Raw genomic sequence first — 21457 nt, forward strand, 5'->3', positions numbered from 1 at the left:
AGACAGGCATTACAGCTAGTCGTACAAGACAAGAAATGACAATGCATGCGCAGTACAATAAAATAACGACATAAGCACATGTTCTTCATCTATTAAGTGAGGAACCGAATTATTGTTGTTATTTTTGAGATGGCATAAGAAAGAGAGATAAAAATTCGCGGTTGTAAATATAACAAAGTCAGTTTATTAAGGTCTGTAGTTTTGTGACTAAAGACAATCTGAAGATTATTAAAAGAAATTGTAGTTTTAATAAGAACAACATTATTATGTTTCTTGCGAATTTGTCAGTGAAATATTTTATGAATATTGCAGGTATGCGTCTATGACGCTTTGGAAATATACATTCATAAAGACGAAAAACCCATTTGAAGTAACAATGTATTTTAAACCCCCCCAGTGGCTCAGCGGTATGTCTACGGGCTTACAAGGCTAAAATCCGGGTTTCGATACCTGTGGTGGACAGAGCACAGATAGCCCATTGTGTAGCTTTGTGCTTAATTCGAAACAACAACAATCTAAAGACGTCTGGTATTGGTGTTAGAACTTTAATTAAAATAAAGAACAGAACAACGTTTATACCAACTTAGATCATCTTCGGATTAACAAAGCTTCGAAAGGAGATCGAAACGTTGTTCTGTACTCTATTTTAATTAAAGTTCTAATACCCATACCAGCCGTCTTTAGAATATAGAAATGTACATTATAGACTGTAATTGATTTAAAATGAGCATGTAAATAAATTTTAAGCTGTTTTATGTATAGACCTTCATGAAGGAAATGTCAAAATATAAATAATCAACTTATTTAGGTTACTCATGATTTATTTGTATTGTTTAAACGAGGTTGCTTTATGTAAAACTTTTTCTGTATAATATCGCTCATAGCTTCTCTGATTCTGATTGTTGTTGTTGTTTTGAATTAAGCACAAAACTACACAATGAGATATCTGTGCTCTGCCCATCACGGATATCGAAACCCGATCTTTAGCGTTGTAAGTCCGCAGACACATAGCTGAGCTACTGGGGGGTGGCCTCTAATAAGCTAGAGATAGAAGGCAGTTAGTCAACAACAATCTCCGCCAACTCTTGGGCTACCCTTTACCGATGAATAGTGATGCTGATTGCCACATTATAAACATTTCACGGTTGAAAAGGCGAGCATGTTTAGTGACGGGATTCGAAAGCGCAGTTTAAACTGGAGTACCTTAACCACCAGGTTATACCAGGTCTTTCTAAATGACCAATCTTTCTTCTCTTACCAAATCCATGCTCGCGAAAAACAAAACAAACAACCGAAAGAACAGTATGAAGGTATTAGTCCACATATCTTTATTATGAAAATATTCATAACTGCGAGGCATTAGTGTTTAGCAATTTTGCCTAAGGAGAAGAGTACTAAAACTTTGCATTCGGAGTGATAACTGAATGTTGCTGACTCTTAAACAAATAGGTTTAGTCAATGGTTAAACGTCTAGCTTCGCATCTTATATTACTCCAAAAACTTTTTAAAACATGGAGGGGTTTGGTTTGTTTAGAATTTCGCGCAAAGCTTCACAAGGGCTATATGCACTAGCTGTCCCTAATTTAGCAGTGTAACACTAGAGGGAGGGCAGCTAGTCATCACCACCCACCGCCAACTCTTGGGATACTCTTTTACTAATGAATAGTGAGACTGACTGTCAAATTATAATGCCCTCACGGCTGAAAGGACGAAGATGTTTTGCGTGACAAAGATTCGAACCCGCGACCCTTGGATTAGGAGTCGAACACCTTAACCCACCTGGCCATGCCGGGCCGAAATATAGAGGAACTTTGTTATTAATAAAACCGTCTTCATAACCATAACTGTCATACACTTTTCCAAATTAGAGTGTCTTCTTCCAGTAGTATATAATAAAAAAGTGAGTTATTCAAATGTTCTTGAATTTTCAAAAAATGTTAATATGAAATTAGCTACATTCATTAAAACGAACTGAAAACATTTGTATGATTAGCATCACAGAGAGACCCGAGAATTATGATAATATAAGAAATTTCACTGTGTTTAATCGATATCAGTTTTAATACCTTAAATACAGAAAGAAAGTTCTATCAATACTTTAAACATAAAATATCAAGAGTTATAGTCCCTTACTATAAAATAACTATTTATTAATTGTTTTTTCCACGTTTTAATGAATATTGTGTACAGAGGACGTTACAAAGACGCTACAAGGTCGTAATTATTTGAAACTTCGCAATGCAAGTTTTATTCGGCAAGTCTGCATCGCCGTAGATGTAAGAATCATTGTTATTATAATTGTAAGTATTATACTTTCTTGAAATTAGTTTTAGGCTTGGGTCATGGTCTAACGGATTTCTATTTTCTTAAAAAAAAAAAAAGCTTTGTGCTGAGCATTATTTTATCGGGTATAAAGTTTTAGAAGACTAAATTATTTTTTAATAAGATTTGTCATGGTTTTAGTGATTTCAATTAAAATCGTTATGCTATTTTCACTGTTGTATAATTAATTAATGTCCGTGTTTTTTGATCCGGAGGAATTTTGAAATTAAAAGTTACGCACATTAAAAAAATCAGTTCTTTAATATTTTTTGGGATATTGCAATTTAATATATAAAAACATTATTAAAGCTAAAATAATGGTGATAATAAATGAGACAAACATTTTGGGTTTGCTTGAAATCCAGTTGTTGGTTTGGTCTTTATAAAGATTGTTCACCTTCTGTTGATGGCGTCGCTTGTATGTGGAATATAGAAAAAACCTGAATGCGTTTCTTTCATCACCCAATATATTTGGGTAAGGTTCGATTTGTAATATTATAGTGCTTTAGATTTATTCTGTTTTGAACAACTGTGCTCCTAATATTTTTCTCTATTCCATCTTTCATTCTGAAAGGAACTTTCCACATTAAAATATAAATACTCATCAGTCATTATATTTATTCGAGTTTAATTACAATTGAAACAAATTTGTTTATGCTTTTCGTGCATCTGGAGTCTGTTTGCTGAAGTCAGACGACTTTGTAGCGAATATTTGTTTCGTCGTCAGACACGGACGTCGTCTTCGGTGTACACAATTCATTTGACACAGACACAATTTCCGTCACAGATTTGCAAATTCATTACATGGTAAAATACATTATAATCACTCCTTCGTTAACAGTAATTTTTTCTACATTTAATTATGAGAGCCTTTGAAATGAATACTGCGTGTAATTTCCATGTTTTTACTACAACTCTGTTATAATTCTGCAACTGAATATTTCGTTTATAGATCATTTATAAACATTGATTACAACTGGATCAATTTTCGTAAACAAAGTTGAAAAGCTTTCCCGTTTATTTTATTTTATTTATTATAAGGCACTTAAGACATTCAGTATTTGGTATTTTTTATTTGAACAGCACCCTATGCAAAACCTGAATTAAGCGGTTTAGGTCCTTCCAGGGACTCAGCAACAAGTTTGAGGACATTTTATACTTATTGTAGGCACAGATAGTCCATTGTGTAGCTTTGTATTTAACAACAAACAAAAAATAATTGGTCAGCTTAGATACCCTTAACGATAACAAAAGGGAGAACTACCAGTTTATAACTGTGTGTGTTATGTTAACCGAATAGTGGGATTATATGTGTTGATTAAATCAGAGCTAAAAGTACGGGAAGTATTCAGTGAAATATTACGTTTCGAGCCTTGGACTCGCAGGTAACCATTCAATAATATCGTTATTTTGTGTTCTGGGCAAACTTTGTTGTATTTTAACATAAATATGCCAAGATGAGCTATTAATAATATCATAAAATTAACCGCCATGCGCAATCAATAATATATAAAACAAGTGTTTTAACAGGAGATATTACGCTGTAAAAAACAGTGCTGAGTGTTCATACATTTATTTTAACAGATTTGACATAGGTCGAAATATTCAGAAAAATGAGCAAGAGCACGTTAGTTATTCAATCCAAGCTCAAATTCTATGATTTTCAGATTTAGTAAAGTATAAGGGCTGAGGATTTAAAATTCACTTTTCGTTTCTGCGAGAACGCACTCCGCCATATAAGAGTGATGATAAAACACCACCAGTCGATCAGAGAAGTCGTTCAAGAGTACTCGGACGTGCTATTGTTGAATAGATTGGCTTTCATGAGGTCGATCGATTCGAAACTAGGGGCCTGCATGGCTATGTGGTTAGGGCGCCTGACTCCCAATATGAGTGTCGCGGGTTCTAATTCCCGCCCCCATCAAACATGCTCACCTTTTCATCCCTGGATACGTTAAAATATAACCGGTTTATGGCGGTCATTTTCACCATTTGTTGTTGAAAGAGTAGCCCAAGAGTTGGCGGTTTGTAGTGATGACTAGCTGCCTTCCCTCTAGTTTCCACTGTTAAATTAGAGTCGGTTAGTGCAGATAGCCCTCGAGTAGCTTTGCGCGAAATTCAAAAAAGAGACAAACAAAAAGAATCGAAACTAAGGACGGCTTGACGTAGATAATTGCGTCGTCTTACTCGAAAAATTGTGTTTTCTTAGAGCAAAGCCACATCGGACTATCTGTTGAACCCACCGAGGGGAATCGAACCCCTGATTTTAGCGTTGTAAATCCGTAGACATACCGCTGTACTAGCGGAAGTGGGGCTGAAAATTATAAAGCAGAGAATTTATAATCGTAAGTGCAATTATAAATCGGAAGTTAATCGCAAATATTAGTGCACTTAGAAGCAGTCCAGTGAGGTGCTATTAGTGTCTGTTTTATGTCATTTCCGGTTTATACGTAGTTTTTGAAGCTACTTAATAAAATACTCTTATTTCGTTACTTCAAAAGATTTTCAATCACAAGCAAACCAAAATTTCTATGTGAAAACAAAAATAATTATAAAGAAAAATCTTATTCTGGTATCACGAAATCAATATTCAATTTTTATCAAATGCGTATATTAAATATTTTAGTTGTCGAGTGGGGAGAAAGGCTGAAAATGCGTTTGACTTTGCACAAAACAGCCTAGTTTTTATGACTCGGGTAAACTGGACATCGTGTGGTTTTTTTCCATATAGTAGTCACTGTGTGAAGCTCAACATTATTTCCAATAATAAGATGCTTTTTTTAATATTTTGATAGGGATTGCTACATAGGAAAGACTGAACTTTTAGGGTTCCAAGCTCTTTTTTAAGTGTGCCATAATGAAATTTAGCTGCTACCTACGTTTTGGAGGAAAACTAAGGGTAGATAAGAGTTTATTACGAGTCACATGTGGATGTCTTTTAATAATAAAAATACAAAACACAACTTTCGCTTGCTTCCTGTTTTATAAGAGATGTGTGATAAATTGTTGAGTGGTAGGATTCTAATTATACATAACCTTGCTACTCAAAAATGTGTGAATAAAAATGACCAAAGAAGTTTAAAGTGCGTCCAAAATAGATTTTATTACCTAGGATTCCAAAACAATCACAAAGGTACCATTACAATAAAGGATGAAGGGATGCAAATATTCTCCCGTAACATGTTAATGAAAATATACCAAACAATACAGCCATAATAAATGTATAACTAATAAAAATGTGCTAAACAATACAATCATGATAAATATATGTATATAGAACCGATGAATGTGCCAAACAATACAACCATGATAAATATATGTATATAGAACCGATGAATGTGCCAAACAATACAACCATGTTAAATATATGTATATAGAACCGATGAATGTGCCAAACAATACAACTATGTTAAATATATGTATATAGAACCGATGAATGTGCCAAACAATACAACCATGTTAAATATGTCATTTACAGGTACATGTGAAATGCAATTTGAAGCGTAATCTTGATTCATCTTTAAAGTCCTGTTGCTTCAAATTAAGAGAACACTGTATGGATAAGTTTTAGGAAAGAAAGATTAATAGAATTAAGCAAATTTCTTTTTACTAAGTTCGCTGAAGGATATACATTCAAATGTGTAATGTATAACACACCTAAGTTATTTTGAAAGAACGTTCACTTAAGCGTACAAATCATTTGGTTTGTGGTGAAACATTACTTGTTCTTTTTTACTGAAATACGCCAATAAATAAATCTTTATAAAACTGCAACTAAATGAATACCCAATACATGTCCATTGTGCAACACACAAGAAAAAACTGAATCGCTTTAAAAGTTAACTGAGGATGAATTTTTTATGTATCATTGTAGCCTTTAAGTAATATTTTAAAACGTTCATTGAAAAATTCAGTGCAAACAAATAAACCCTTTTTTTGATATTGAGTTCGTAATTTTAATTTTTTAACGAAAGGCACCTACTAGCTTTAGTAGAATTCCGTTAACAGCATATTCGTTATCGATTAAGATAGTAGGTGCCTGAATTGGAGCACAGATCAAAAGCAATGTATTCAAACTGCCCATGTGGTTTATTAAAAATTATCATTGCTACCAATGTTGCTTTTACGTCTTTGAACTTCGCTCTTCCGAATTTTGTGTAGTTTGAATTAAAATAAACTGTGAAGAAGGAATGTTTCCTGTTCTCAGTTTCCAAATATGAATTGAGGTTTGTCAAAATTAGAACTCTCTCTCTTCTGTTTCTTACATGTTAATCTATTCATCATACTGCCAAAAATATGTGAAAAAAACATGCGCATTCAATATCTTTGTGAGAGATACGATGAAATAGTGTAATACGAAATTCCTACTTCATATTGGCGCTGAATACGCTTAACTTTTTATAGCTTGGAATGAGAATAATTTGCGCACAGTATTGAATAGGAAACCCGAACCTTTTGTTGACTACCGTGTTATCTGTTAACTAAAGGCAATACGTTTGCCAGTTGTTTGCTGTGTGAACTACACGATACTCAACTCTTATAAACCGTGTGAAGTGAGAAACTTGTTTACGTACCTTAGTAAACTTTTATCTGCGTCACTATATTATTTTGTTGTTGTTCTAATAAAATCTACGCTTCGAAACACTTAATGGAAAAAAGTAAAACCATTCTTCAACAACTGAAAGGATAGAGGAACTACAGTTTGTGTGTTGAGAACGTTTTTAAGTGTACAGAATGCGAACTCAACCACCGTTGCTTCTTCTGGGTGAGCTAATCTCATGTTTGTTAAACAATTAAACTCGATCAAAACAATTACGGTAGTGCTCTTAGATGCTGTTATATGCTTGCTCACGTAACAACAGTTTGTGAAAGTTATAAAACAAAACAAAACCAGAAGCAGACGTTTCTGTTGCGATCTCGTATATGTTAGAAATGTCTTCTTGAATAAGCTTCCAAAACTGAATTATACGTATTTTATTGCACGAGTTTTACTTCTATGGAAACTGTTAACAGTAACTCTTGAAATACTTGAGAAAATTTAATCATTTTATATTTTATCTATGATCTAGATTTGAAGTTAATAGCTAAAATCAGTGTTCGAAAACGTGTGAAGGTGACTGTGTTCTCTGTGGAGAAACAAATAGAAAAATGGAAACCAGATTCACAGAACACAAAGTCACCTTCACTTGTTTTCGAACACTGCAAATCAAATAAATACAACATAACCATAGAAAACACCCAAATACTAAATAAAGAAACAAACGTAAACAAAGCCAAAATTAAAGAAGCCTTGCTTATACAACAACTCAACTCCAAAATAAACCAATACAAAGGAACGCCTTTATACCTATATTAATAAATATAATCAAACATCTAAACACGCCCTCTATATTCCTATATACAGTTACACAACAGTCTTCAAACATATGATCAGTTACCGGTCGGTAACCCTTTCTTTCTCTGTGAACCTGACGAAGACCGAAGAAGGTCAAAACGTTGTTCGCTTCTCTACTAGTGCTTTCTCTACCCATACCAGCCGTTTTTAAATATGTAATTTTTCCTACAAGTAGGTTTTCTCGTCATCACGGAGTACAGCTAGGGATAGTGAAAGGTATAAAACTGGCTCTTTAAAGAGCAAGTGAATATAACCAACTGTTGGAATTGAAAAGGTGGATAAAACAAATTGATGCACGAAATATATCAACAGAAAAGAGAAATTTAAACTGTGTAAATACTATTCAATAATATTAAGTTGTAAGAACCCCTTGTTTAATAAGCTTCACATACGACAAAATATTTCAATTTCTATAAAGCTTGTAATTGTTGCAAATTAATTCTAAAGGAAGCTTCTAAAATTCATACACAAGTGTCTGTTTCTTTGTAAATATTTAGTGCGCCTACTTTTGACATCAATAACAGCTTTGTAATTTTGTGGTATTTTGTTAGTATGCTGTGTAAACTTGTTTATTTCAAAATTTCCTGTGTAATTTGATTTGATTTTTCTTGAGACTGTGTTTATTCAGTACTTTTGTCGAGCATCTAGGCAAGAAAATAGCACTTGTCCTGAGATTTTAAGGTATGAACCTTGTAGCAGCCATTACATTCATTCGAGGTGTCCTGAGCTTTCTTTACTTGTCAAATATACTCGACGTTTTTTGGAAAGCCCCGCCCCTAATGGCATAACGCTAGAGACTTGGTTTCGATATTCGTGGTGGGCAGAACATAGATAGCCCATGTGTTTGGCATTATTGTCTCTACGCACATAGCCCATTGTGTAGCCTTGCGTTAAAAGTACAACAGTAACAAATAATTTTCCTGAAATATGGAATTCTGCTTGTTTAGGTTTTAGTGAATTAATATACTCTGGTTTTTATGCGGATGAGGATAGCACGGTGAGTTAATATATTCTGGTTTGTATGCGGATGAACATAGCACGGTGAGTTAATATATTCTGGTTTGTATGCGGATGAACATAGCACGGTGAGTTAATATATTCTGGTTTGTATGCGGATGAACATAGCACGGTGAGTTAATATATTCTGGTTTTTATGCGAGTGAGGATAGCACGGTGAGTTAATATATTCTGGTTTTTATGCGAGTGAGGATAGCACGGTGAGTTAATATACTATGGTTTTTATGTGGATGAGGATAGCACGATTAGTTAATATACTATGGTTTTTATGTGGATGAGGATAGCACGGTTAGTTAATATACTATGGTTTTTATGTGGATGAGGATAGCACGGTTAGTTAATATACTATGGTTTTTATGTGGATGAGGATAGTACGGTTAGTTAATATACTATGGTTTTTATGTGGATGAGGATAGCACGGTTAGTTAATATACTATGGTTTTTATGTGGATGAGGATAGCACGGTTAGTTAATATACTATGGTTTTTATGTGGATGAGGATAGCACGGTTAGTTAATATACTATGGTTTTTATGTGGATGAGGATAGCACGGTGAGTTAATTACTATGATTCTAATGCTGATTTAGGCTACCATCCGTTGTTGTAAAGATAACCAACACAATTTGCAGGTCTTTTATAATCGAAACTACGGGACTGTGTATTCTAATAAAATTGCACACGATTTTATTTATTCAAAACACTACTAGAACTCTAAGAATTATAGAAAGTTGTTCAACTCTCCGTCTGATTTTGTCATAAAATTAAAATCAAATAAAAAATTTTTAAATGTGAACCCAGGATAGATCTTTAAGTAAAACTCGAATTGTAGGTAGCAAAGCATGCACAAATTCACAGTTAACACGCGTTATGTGAAGTTAAAAAAATTTTAAGGGCAACAGATACCGGTTTGTATTTAGACACAATAAAGTTGTAATGAACAACATAAGGCTATTTCAAACATGAACAACGATAAACACAGAGCATAGCTTTAACTAAGGTTCACATATTGAGCAGTTTAATACATTTTCTTAGCACGGCAGAGATATTATATGGGACAAACATTTTAACAGGGGCTTAGCGAAGTAAACAATCACAGCTGCAGTACGTGCGAGTTGGTCATGAAGTAAAGCTGGGGAGACGAATTCGAATCTCTGCGATACCACTGAATATTTACCGCACTTAAAGCAATGGGTTTGTTTTAAGATTTACAATCAGTTCCTCAGTGTGAATAATTGACCGACTTTCTTCTTCTCAGTAATTCAAATACTGAAAAACCTAAACACATTTACAGATTAACAAGTTAAGTATTTTATTCTAACTTGTCATCGCTAAATCTAAACACCTCGGGATTAATCTACTAACACTCTTACCTCGACTTATTAACACTGAAACAAAACGCACCAACAGATAACTCTGTACTCTATATATACCTTTAATTCTTACCTACTTTACCCTAATGCAAATGAAGCCAAGCAGAAATAAGCTCTTCCAAACACAAACTTTTCTCGTTTAAAAGCTGCTTTGAATCTAAACTAACACGTTTAAAACTTAGAAGAAGATAACTTCTATCAATGCGATATTCGTGCACAAAGATGCCAAATACAGTATCTGTTAGTTTCAGAACTTTGTACAGAACTATACAAAAGCTATCAGTGTTTTGGTTTACAGTATGCAGTGATAGCTTGTATAGTTTTGTGTAAAATTGTGAACTTATCAGTGTTTGTTATGGCCCGGCATGGCCAGGTGGGTTAAGGCGTGCGACTCGTAATCTGTGGGACGCGGGTTCGCATCCTAGTCGCACCAAACATGCTCTCCTTTTCAGCAGTGGGGGAGTTATAATGTTACGGTCAATCCAACTATTCGTTGGTAAAAGAGTAGCTGAAGAGTTGGCGGTGTGTGGTGATGACTAGCTACCTTCCCTCTAGTCTTACACTGCTAAATTAGGAACGGCTAGCGCAGATAGCCCTTGAGTAGCTTTGTGCGAAATATAAAAAAGTGTTTGTTTTTTTAAACCCGCGATGGGCTATCTACTATATCTTCCGTGGGAATTGAACCTCGATTTTATCAGTATAAGCCCATAAACATATCGGAGGATTTGATAGATTATAGAAAAGTTGTCTTTTCTATATTCTCACCGACAAATTTTTGGATTTCTTGCGATTTATCGGAATAAAATATCAACTGAAACCAGTAACGCGTTGTTTAAAAGCAACCAAAGAGAGCTTGAGTAGTAGGAGATTATAATTCATTTGAAATGTTTTAAGAGACTATGAATTTATACAGGGAAGCCGTTTAGACGTTCGTTGGAGTCTTGCTGTTTCTCATGGAAACGTTATATCTAACCGAACTCTAACTTAAGTCGGACGTGGTTTTGTAGTTTCCATACTAGGTTACATATTGGATGACCCAACGTTTGAGACGTAATGTTCTACTGAACACGATCTGTTCTTTCAGCCGTAGGTACGTTATAACATACGTAGTCAATTACGTTGTTTAATATGGAGTAGTCGTGGAGGCGGCCGATGCTATCGACTAGCTTCCCTCCTTTTGGCCTGCAGTTATAAATAGGGGTTGGCTATGTATGACCTATTTGTTTAGCCTAAGTGTTCATAAAAGGCCATTCAAGTAGAAAATATTAATTAGGAGTGAAAGGATTAGTTTAAAACTTCAGATGAACGATATAATATATTCGGTTAGGATAGATACCGATGTAGACAGGGTTAAGCCAAAACAAAGGAAACTTGTTAGTTTCGAATTTTGTATTTATTGTTATGCCGTTATTTTTGTAGAATGCCTTTCATTATTTACTGTAACCATTTAAATAACGCAAACTACATGTATAATGAACTGTAATTCCAAAACATGCAGAAAAAGAATGTCAAAACCCTAATTTGACATTTTTGGCATTTGGTTTTCAACATGTTTTGTCTTTGTTCGCTTTTGGATTATGGTTTAAGATATTTCTGGCTCATTGTGTTCTGCTTGCTGACAACTTTCGCTCATTACGAGTAGTAATATCAAGTTTTATTGATAATTGCATATTTATTATTACTTTATGTGATTAAAAGAATAACATGTGAGCGCGTACGTGGTTAGCTTTTTCAACTTTATTAAACTAAGCAAAAATTAAATTAGGCATAGAAAAGTACGAATGACATCACCATATGTGTAAGAGATGGGTGGATGTACTTAGAACCATGCATTTCAGACGGAGAGATATTTGGCAATGTATGTGCATCTCCCATAGTCACATCTCAGATATTAGTGTTAATGTGTTGTTGAGGCTTTGTGTGTGAAACGTTTCATTCGATTATAAATACTTAGAGTACTGGTATCAGTAACCTGTTGGGTGTTAATACTTGTCGCCAACACCCAGGTTCTTAAAGCGTCGCTAGATTTGGTCTCTTAGTGGCCAAGTATCAGGTAGCTCTTCATATCTATCTTCGGATAGATGTGGAGAAGAAAATCCTGATGTCTTTTGTGTCGCTTTAATATGGCCGTCCGTGCCGTTCTTACACTTGCGATAAATCAATCCGTTTGTCATTTATGATCGGACGATTCGACTCATTATTTTTGTGCTAGAGGTGTTTGGTGGGCATCAAATTTGTGGAATAGGCTTAACCTAATTAGGCTTAGTCCTGCAGTCACTGTGACACTCCCTATTTTGTCATCGGATTCGTTTAGAGCTACCCTATACGTCAGCATTCTAGACAGGTAACTTACAGTTTCAGTTACTTTAAAGCTACACTAGAGCTATATGCGCTAGACGTCCCTAATTTAGCAGTGTAAAACCAGATGGTAGGCAGCTAGCTAGTCATCACCATCCACCGCCAACTCTTGGGCTACTCTTTTACCAAAGAATAGTAGGATTCACCGTAACAATATAACGCCGCCACGGCTGAAAGGGCGAGCATGTTTGGTGCTACGGGCATTCGAAACCTCGACCCTCAGATTACGAGTCGAGTGCCTTAACCACCTTAATATACGATTCCTTTGGTCCAACTACATTGTTTAACTGGTCTTTTGACAAGTTTTTGTTTTGGACACCATCTTACTTTGGCTTTTGCATTTTTAGTGTTAATGGAGGTTTGTAAATGGTGTACATACCTTGATAACCCGTCATGTGCAGAAATTGAAAATTATACGTTAATTATGTTCTGTAACCACTTTCAATACTATAATATTTTATTTTCGGTTCAGTTCTAATATTATGCTTTCAACCACACCTGTATTTGTTTGATATTGTTTTATTTTTCCATATTCATTTTGACGTCACAAGTGACACTGCTTTTCGAAATACTTTCATTACTTTGGATGTTCCTGTCATTAAAGATCTCAAAATTCGTTTATATTCGACATTAAACTTGACATTTAGAAACATTCTATAAAAGAAACATCTATTAATTTTAATGACATGTAAAACTTAAGGGTGCGTGTCTAGTCATAGTAGCTGATAGGACACTTGTGTAAATATTGATGTCACCATACGTTACGCATCTGGACATAGTAGTTTTACCAAGTTTGACAGTCCTTAATTTATTATCTACATAACTAACATTGTCTTATTTAACTAGTTCACCCTGGTTTTTCGTATTCTCAGGTTTAATCAACTTAATGGTAGCTAATGTCTCTATATTTTGTTAATGTTATATTATTTTTAATTTAACGTATTTGACAGAATAAATGAAGATAACATATACAGTACTCAATAGTCGTCTTTCTTTACTAAATTGGTAATTTTAGCAAAAAATACTTTATCAGAGATTATGCGCAAGAAACTTGTGTTTATTTAAAGTTATTCAAATTCTATGAAAAAAACGTATCGTATCGGACAATGTAACGATACAGTCGTATCTTATCGTTGTATCACAACACTGTTAGTAAGTTGCCAAATTTTTCGATTTTTTTCATCTTTGAGGCAACGAAACGAGTTGAAAAGATGAGACATTTTCATTATTTCGTACAGCCTATGTGCGTTAGGAAATGTTGTACATAGTGTTGAGAACTGAAGGTAATTTAAAATTTGTGACTACATATAACAATTGATAAAGGAACGTGATGGCTTCTAAAAATACAATAGTTTCGAGTGAAGACGTGTTATTTTACGAGTGCGTCTACTTGCAAACTAACCATTCTGTCTTTTTACGTAAGTTAGAGAGCTATTTATTTAATGACCAGCTCAGGATGAATATTAAAGTTAAACTATGTGTTCTAGATTTCAAACACAAGTGATAGATACTCAGACAAAGTAGACAAAGTACTCATGAAATACAACCATCTGAAGTTGAGTATAAAACTAACACTTGCATGTATATTGGTAAAAGTCCAGTTGTAGAATTAACATTTACACGCATGCTGGTAAAGGTCAATAAGTCGTATAACTAAGAATACATTCATGTCAGTAAAGGTCATTAACTTGTATAACTAGTACTTGTCAGTTAGTAAAGGCCACTAAATTAAATAACTTAGTTAAAGGTAGGTGACTAAAATTTATAATTTGCTTATCTGTAAGTAATTAAAATTCACTAAGAAATCTATGACGTCCGACATGCCAGGGTGGGTTAAGGTGTTCGATCGTAATCTGAGGGTCGCAGGTTCGAATCCCGGTCGCACCCAACATGCTCGTTCTTTTAGCCGTGGGGGCGTTATAATGTGTGTCGGTCAATCCCACTATTCTTTGGTAAAGGAATAGCCCAAGAGTTGGCGGTAGGTGGTGATGACTAGCTAACTTCCTTCTAGTCTTACACTGCAAAATTAGGGACGGCTAACGCAGATAGCCCTCGTGTAGCTTTGCGAGAAAATTCAACAAACAACGAAAAACTGTGAAATAAACACGACTATAGGTCACTAATTTGTGTAACTTGCATCAGTGGGTAATTAAAGTTCACAAATTCTGATTTACAATAAGTTATTTAGATAAAATATAAACAAAATTATTTTTTTTCGGGAAGAGCGTATAATATACTTTTGTATAAGTCCTAATGATTTCTGTACTTGCATAACTAACAAACTGTCAGAGTAAACTAGGTTGATACCAATAACAACTCTATTCAGTGTATTGAACATTTCGCACAGTCTCTTATTACTTTTAAAGGTTCGATTAACTACAACCAATCAAAAACCTGCATTGAAATATGATGCAACAAACTTTCAATGTTTGTCGAAACCCTAAGGGCGTGATTGTAACACCTTAGAGCTTAATTACATGTGGTAATTTTACTTTTAAGATTTTTATGAAAAAAAAAAAGGTAATTTCGTGTTAATGTTTAAGCTCTTATCTTTAATTCAACTACTTGAACTACAGTAGTTCAACTACAGATCGAGTGCGGTACCAAAACGCCCTCTAGTAGTTGGAAGCTAGCTCTTCTTATTGGTTAAACTTTGTTTTTCTTTTGTTGTTGTTTTATCTTATTAATGTTAAACTACCTTATGATACTCTACAAAATGTTAACTTTGTAATCATGTGAAACAATTATAACTGGTTTATGCTTTATTTATTTGTTATTTGATGGTAAATAAATGGGAAAAAAATATTTCACGACAACAACATTACAATTTGTAACTGATTGAGACAGTTTTTAAGTATAATTATGGTTCTGCTTTCATGGCTCTAAATTAATAGCAATACTCAAGATTTATAGGTGGCGTGTTCAAAGGAAAGAAAACCGTACAAAGGAAAATACAAAGACATTAAGAAGTATTATATATATATTTATCGTCCTTAGCAAAATTGTATTTTTAATTTTTTTCGCTTAAGAATGTTCTTAATTATAAGTTATATTGTCTTTATAAATAATTTTTTAACGTTTTATATATGTATATATATATAGAATTAAGCTTTAAAAGGAGTCAACATCTTACAGTGGAGCTTTTTGTTCCTGTTTATGGCATTTCTCTAACAAACTATATTGTTGGCGCTAAATTTTGCTCGTGTTTCTGCTATGAGCTTGTATAGTGATGTATTCCTCTGCCTTTTTGACTAATAACCCTTGATAAATTGAGAAAGTGTGTAAAGCAGATTTTGTTTTGATCGTTTGTTTGAAACATTTTTGTGTGTGTGTGTGTGTGTGTTCTTTCAAGTTTCAATTCCGCATTTAAATCCGCCGAGAGTTTGAGGAGCTGGCAGCTATTGTCCGCAATGCAGTATTTCGCGTAGTCACTTGTTAAGGTTAGAGATATACAAGCAAGTCTGGATTAATAATTTATGTATGAAAATCTTCATGTGTTTGTCTGCTATCAAAGTTCAGGGAAGAAAACAATAAGGCCTAACTATCCGCAGGCTACTGAAAGATATTTATCCGTGAAAACAAAAGGAAAAAAAATACTTTTCTTTTTAACCGAGTACTTTTTGTACTTTTTTCTTAGAACACTCCATTTATACATTGAATACTTGTATTATTTGTAAGCCATGGAAACAGGTCCATACGTATGAATGCATAACTTAGAGTAAACAGATACAGTAACCATGAAATTAATAATTGACTGATAAACTGAAGACGAAAAAAAAACAAACAACCGTTTTCCTAGTCACTGAATCTTTAAATATGTTTTACAAATATGTGACGTGTATTGTCACTTTACGTTATTGAACTTTGTGCAAAGCTACTCGAGGGCTGTTTGCGCCAATGTTCATTTGAAGTTAAGCAACACAATGGGCTATCGTTGCTCTGCCCACTACAGGTATCGAAAAGCGGATTCTATCCATCTAAGTCCGCAGACGTGCCGCTATGACACTGCGGAGGAGGCACCAATGAACACTCACCTATCGCTCACTCTTGGACAACGTTTTACCAACGAAAAGTGGGATTGACCTGTCACAAATAACACCTTGCTTGAAAAGGGGCGAGCATATTCGGTGACTAGACTCGAACTCGGTATATATATATATATCAAGACCACATACAAAAAAATGCTGCAAATATTGTAACTAATTCCATGGGTTTTTGTGGGAGCTTTTCAACTTCTGCACAGAAAAAAAAATTCTTCGTACAGTTCTTTACGTTCAGCTTGTCTCCTTCACGGTATCTCGGCTCTAAACCTAAAAGCTTATAATGCAGAAAGATTTGTTTCGATACCCAAGGCGAGCAGAGTAGAGATATCTTATGTTACAGCTTTGTTGTTGAATCACAAACACGCGAAAAACAAGCACTGTAGCAGACAAAAATATAAAACCTATTCAGTACATACAATATGTACTTATCGCATCTGTAGTCAACGGTGTTGACAAATTAGTAATGTGATGGTTAATAACATTTCTGAAAATAAAGATTGGCTGTTGGTTTAAGCTTGGCATGGCCAGGTAGTTAGGGCGCTTGACTCGCAATTTGTGGTCACTGGTTTGAAACCCAGTCTCATCAGGCATGCTCGCCCTTTTATCCGTGGGGGCATGGTAAAAGACGGTCAATCCTACTGTTCGTTATTAAGAGTAGCCAAGGCGTTGTTAGTGGGTAGTGATTACTAGCTTTCTTCCTTCTAGTCTTTCACTGCTAAAAATCAGGGACGTTTAGCGCAGATAACTCATGTAGCTTCGCGCGAAATTCCAAACTAAGTCTTTAACTGAAACTAAATCTTCAAAAGGAATCCACTCGTTGTAAAATGTATCATCTGAGTGACTTGTTAGCCGGATTTTTTTAACATAATGCACCATTCTGTCGTTTGTGACTGTGTCTAATTATCCTTTACTAAATAATTCAATTCAAGAAACTATAACAACCTTTTAAATTAATACTATCAAGTTTCGTGAAAATAAGAGTCCGTTTGTAATTACGAGGAAAAATATACGCGCGCCTTTTCCTGTGGAAAGGAAGGGTGTTAAACCGTTATAAATGCTTTCCTCGTCATTATCAGTAGACGATCACTGACTGATCGTTCTGTGTTTTACGTATCAAACCGTTATAATTGTTAAATTTTACTTTCAACAGATTATCAATTAGTGATCCCTGGTGGTGGATACACGCCAACTGTAGCCAGCAAAATCATGTGGGAACGTGCTTCAAAGTAAACATTCAATAGTACAGTTCTTTCCGCTTTTTCAATAACGTTCTTATTATAAGGATCACAAATTGTTTTTGCTGTATATTGTTTGTAGTCTTATTGCTCGATCCAGTGGTTCATGGTTTGTGTCCGGTTACAGCACAAAAAGAAGAAACAAACGTGTTCTTCACTTTGGAGTCACGGTATCACTATGAAAATGGGAGTCAAGTCCAACTATTCGGTCAAATAAAAGTAGTCAAAGAATTGGCATTGTGTGTTGTTAACTAGTTTCTTTGTCCAACCTATTAATCCAATGTTAAGAATGGCTGTGGACAGATATAACACTGGTGTAGGTTTGTGCTAAAATTCTAAAATCAAAACATATTAATCGAAAGTACAAAGATGACATGGTAAAAACGCTTCCAAAATTGCTAAATTTGATCTTGCATTTAATCTTCGTGTTTTTTAATGATCACGAGAGAACGTTCGAGTTAAATGGGAAAAACGTTATCTGTAATCCATATTAATGTAAACTTTCTTGTTGTGAAAGCGATTTTCGAATAACCTTTTATTGAAAAATAATTTGAAAGATTGGTTAACTGCAGAACAATAAGAATTTATTTAAAAAAAAACCAATACATGTTATCAATGCTGTGTTGTATTTATGGCTCGTTCATTATTATTATTTTGGTAAGGATTAGAATTGAGAACGTGAATTTAATTTGTGCCAACATAAACTATTTTCTAAAATAGTCTTAGCTTATAAATAGCATCCCCAAAATATAGTCACACTTATTGAAAATTAGTTTTTTTAATTAAAAGAGAACGTTCGCTCGGTTTATTTGTTTAATGAAGTAAATAATTATATTTCCCCAATAATTTGATATTTTCTTCAAAGTTCTATTTTGAGGTGCGAGTCGTTGCGATGCTAAAAAAAACACTCCATACTTTAAGATCCGGGTACCTAGTAATGGGCCCGGGCGTGGCCAGATGGTTATGTCATTCGAATCGTAATCCAAGGGTCGCGGTTTGAATCCTCGTCACGCCAAACATGCTTGCCCTTTCAGCCGCGGGCGGGAGCATTATAATGTGACGGCTAATCTCACTATTCTCTGGTAAAAGAGAGTTTATTATGAGTTGGTGGTGGGTGGTGATGACTAGTAACTTTCCTTCTAGACGTACATTCTTAAATTAGGGACGGCTAGCACAGATAGCCCTCATGTAGCTTTACGCGAAATTCAAAAACAATCTTTTGTTTTAGAAAGGTTAGTATTTCTTACTAATAAAAACAATTTATCACATGTATACGAATTAGTGCATATCCTTACGTATAGAGTGCGTTGACTTTATGCTAGTTTTACGTTGTCAAGAGTCATTGTTTGGTAGTTCTCATGGATAGTGTTACTGGATAACTCATTTAAGCTTGTACTAGTTAGTTCTTTAATTGCATCAGTAGTGTAAAGGCTTGCAAATTTATTTAAGACTTTTATCATTGTTTATGAGATTTAGAAGCTGACGTGGAGAACAGATGCATTTTAGGGAATTTGAATATTTGAATAACTTCTCTAACTAATTTCAATTTTCCGTCTTGTTATAGAAGGAAGAGCAAGTGTGCAGTTTCTTGTCCATATGTTTACCGCCAATTGAATACGTCTGTGAGTTGTTTTATTTTACCATTATTTATTTCAAACATTATAGTCCAGTGTTTTTCTTTCATTCATTCGGGTTAAAATTCAACCCTGCTGAATATTTTCTTAGAGCGCTTACCATTCGAAAGTCAGATCCTAACTATTACATGATGTCTTTTTATCAATATATCAAAAGATAAGTCTGCTGCTAGAGTGATACGATAAAACTTAAGGCAGAGGTTAGTCTTGCTAAATCTTATCTTGGTACGATAATAATTAATGTACGGATAATCCTTAGGTTTCATAATCGTATGGTAACAGAGTTTACCCTCATTTGGATAATAATTTTTAAGTATATAGATGTGTAATGGTGTCTAATATGCAGTTCTTCCTTACTCGGTTAATGCTTGTATAATGGTGTTTTCTAAGTTTACCGTAAGTTTAAGATGCAATTCAGCCATGATGGTATAATGGAATTTATTTAGTATGCAGCGGTTTAATGAACTTTAAGAAACAGTTCAATCTTCATTCACGTCGATATCAAAATACAAAAGCAAAATTCATTCTTACTCGGACCAGATTAGGTATAGCTCAGTTATAATATGTTCATTCTAATATAGCTACCTGACTTTAGGACAGTATCTTACGTGGACAACGTATTTTTGTGAAATAATTATTCAACCACAGATCCTAATTATTACATTCGATGATATTTTCTTATCATTATGTTGAAAGATTAAAAGTTAAGATACCCAATAAGTCTTCGACGAGAGTATTTTATTTTGACGAAGGTGATTGGGTAAGCAAAAACCTCGTCAAAGAAAATTGATTTGTTTTTCATAACGGTGAGATTATGGCCGGAGATATCGTTAGCAGCAAGAGTACCCAGCTGATGAATCGGTGAGTTCTGATCATTAGAATTTTTAGTTTTTAACTTTGAACACATCTAATTATATCAGCATATTAAGTTGGCTGCATTAATTAGTAAGTTAAGTTTTAGTTCTTAGCTACGTAAGTAGTTAGTGCTTTGATCCGACGTTAACGACATTCTGGAATTCTTAAAAAAAAAAAAGGGGGGAGAATGGCGGGGGAACTCGAGCGCTTTCGAATAGTTGACTATTTTTCTTCCTGAGTGAAAGGAATTGTATATTAATCCCCCCCCCATGGTGAACAGAGCGCAGACATCCTATAGTGTAGCTTTGCGCGAAAACAAATATTATTGTGTAATGGGTGAAAATGGACGTAATATTCTTTGTCTTAAGTTGTTTATCGTAGAATACGCACGTGGCTTTCTTACATTGTTTGAACTTTGCATGACGTTCCTATAAATGTGAGTGATGCAATAACTGGTTAATGCTAATTTCACTCGTATATGAAGGTTCAAGCTTAATATGACACGTCATCAAAACGACATTTACCAGACAAACTGATAATCGTCAAGATGATAGACTGTTCTTTGCACATGTCTTGAACAGTGCATTTACTGATTCATAATTTGCCACACACCCACTATTTAGCATTTTGCATTACTCGATATGTACCACGCGTAGTTTCGAAACGACAAGACGTCAAGGGGACAATTGAAATAAAATAATCCCAGATTTCACCAGTTCGTGAGGGATTACTGTGCTTCATGTTTTTTTCATACATTTTAGTAAAATCAGAATGTTTGCATATTAAATAGCATTTACATTCATTTAGATACTGTTTAGAATAAGTCCCGTCATGACGTGACTGCTGGCCAATAGAACCCGGAAAAAAAAGAAAACGAATATTTAGAAATAAAAGTTCAAACTCGTGCACTGAATGTAACAAAGGATGCAAGAAGTTACTCACCTCAAATACAAACAATTGATGTCGAGGTATGTAAATTACTTTTCTCAACGTTTCAGGCGTATGCCATTTGTTAGGGTTAGCTGTTGGACATAAAAGTACGTTTGAAATTCTCTTAGAACAATAAATATATCGCGTTATTGCTACAAAACAGCGATGTAAAGGAAGGAAATTCAGATTAGCTAAGCTACATTCTGTCTAGTCTTTCAGCTCAAAAATAGGGACGGCTAGCACAAACAGTCCTTGTGTAGCTCGGTGCGAAAAACTAGACAAACAAACAAGAGAAATT

General features: G+C 34.5%; 1 long non-coding RNA gene across 4 annotated transcripts in view; it reads left to right on the forward strand.

The window, feature by feature from the left end:
- Positions 1 to 2191: 2191 nt before the first annotated feature.
- Positions 2192 to 21457, forward strand: part of LOC143248298 (uncharacterized) — a 127121-nt gene continuing 107855 nt past the window's right edge. For 2 of the 4 annotated variants that reach the window (XR_013026884.1, XR_013026881.1), the window contains exons 1-3: positions 2192 to 2300; positions 19305 to 19362; positions 20127 to 20235. This is a non-coding gene — a long non-coding RNA (uncharacterized LOC143248298). The remainder of the gene's footprint in view (positions 2301 to 19304; positions 19363 to 20126; positions 20236 to 21457) is intronic. The other 2 variants (XR_013026882.1, XR_013026883.1) reach the window with 1 other exon arrangement.

The sequence above is a fragment of the Tachypleus tridentatus genome, chromosome 4, assembly GCF_004210375.1.
Source record: "Tachypleus tridentatus isolate NWPU-2018 chromosome 4, ASM421037v1, whole genome shotgun sequence".
Lineage (NCBI taxonomy): Eukaryota > Metazoa > Arthropoda > Merostomata > Xiphosura > Limulidae > Tachypleus > Tachypleus tridentatus.